General features: G+C 47.0%; 1 long non-coding RNA gene across 1 annotated transcript in view; it reads left to right on the plus strand.

The window, feature by feature from the left end:
• LOC102211485 (uncharacterized) overlaps positions 1-1499 on the plus strand; it is a 35789-nt gene that overhangs the window by 1544 nt on the left and 32746 nt on the right. The window contains exon 2 of the long non-coding RNA XR_312389.1: positions 1070-1183. This is a non-coding gene — a long non-coding RNA (uncharacterized LOC102211485). The remainder of the gene's footprint in view (positions 1-1069; positions 1184-1499) is intronic.

Below are 1499 nucleotides of genomic sequence, written 5' to 3' on the forward strand. Positions count from 1 at the left end.
TTACCACCGGGTGGCGCACCAGTCTGATCACAGGCTGGAGGAAACATGGTGGATGATCACCTGAGCTGTACTCAGCTTCTGATAAACAATCAAATCAGATACAGAAAACAGGATTAATATTCATGAATGACAACAAGGGAAGTGATGACATCATAACAGAAACGCAAACAAGACGTACATGAGTATAAAACATGCCAGACTGAAGATGAGACGTCAACAGCATCGCAAACATTAACTTTTAAAGCTTCCATGTGGTTTTACATTTCTTCCATGAAAACAGGAAGTGCCGCTTTTCATTTGAAGACTCACATTTATGGACGTGGACGTGGAAAAGTATAAATCTGGGAGCTTTGCTTGGACATGAAGTTGGTAATGTGTCTGTGTGACAGCTGTGTGGAAGCACGAGAGCAACGTTTGCGGGAAAATCCACAGACTGTACCACTCGGACGTGTTTCAAGGAGGTTTTTCACAATAAAATCAAAGCATCGGTTTAAATAAAACCTCCTTCACCTTGTAAGGAAACATTTTGTGGACACGATTTATTTCCATTTAACAAAGTTAGTTCAGTGAGAGATGGCAGGAGGAGCAGAGGTCAGCTCATGGTGACAGAGGTCGAACAGATGTGAGGAGGAACAGCACACACAGCACTGGTGTGTTTCATCTCCACACACAGACAAACCACAGCAACACTGACTCCACTCTCAGCCTCCCAGTGACCATGAGCTTACCCGTGTCACCGGTGCCAGCCTCTGTGGAGCCCAGTGTGTCATGTGATGATGATACAGGACATTTTCCACACCCAGCTCCACGCTGAGTCCTGGCTTCAGTGGGTGAGTCCATCCAGCAGAGACGTGGAGACACAAAGACTGAGAGCGGCTGGACAGGTTCAGGTGTTACACCTCAGTTCAGGGCAGGAGAAACGCAGGTTCATTGTTGTGCACTAGAACCTGATGTAGAAGTTACAGCATGCAAGCACACGGTGATGGGGCCGAGGAGCAGCTCTTTACTGACATCTAGTGGTTCTACATCTTTTTCCTGCTTAATAAAGTTCAGCTTTCTTCTCCTGCAGATCATTTGACAAGTCTTTTGCTGTCCCCATGACTCGGGACCCAAAAACGTCGGTGCAGCACTGGACCTGCAGCGTCTGTCTGAAGGCCTGAAACTCCTCCCACGCTGATCACAGGTGAGCACGGTGACCTTCAGTCAGGTAAACCTGTGATTGTTTCTGTCCAACACAGCTGTAGGGCAGTAAAGAACTTCACCCAACCTCCACCAGAGAGAAAGAAAAATGTCTGTATCATGATTCATATTCTGTGAGAGTAATCACAGATCCCTGTGGGGTGTTTGAACACTCGTACACACTTCCAGCTGCACTGTGGAGGTGCAGTGATTGGAGTGTACCCGTGGGGATCTGTGATTTTGAAGGCTAGGACGTGTTTCAGCCTCTGCTGTCGTTGATGTCACAGAATAGTTAAATCCTTCCTGTTTCATGGGATCGT

This window comes from Pundamilia nyererei, unplaced genomic scaffold (assembly GCF_000239375.1).
Source record: "Pundamilia nyererei isolate P.nyererei 1_Seehausen unplaced genomic scaffold, PunNye1.0 scaffold00531, whole genome shotgun sequence".
In the NCBI taxonomy this organism is placed as follows: Eukaryota; Metazoa; Chordata; class Actinopteri; order Cichliformes; family Cichlidae; genus Pundamilia; species Pundamilia nyererei.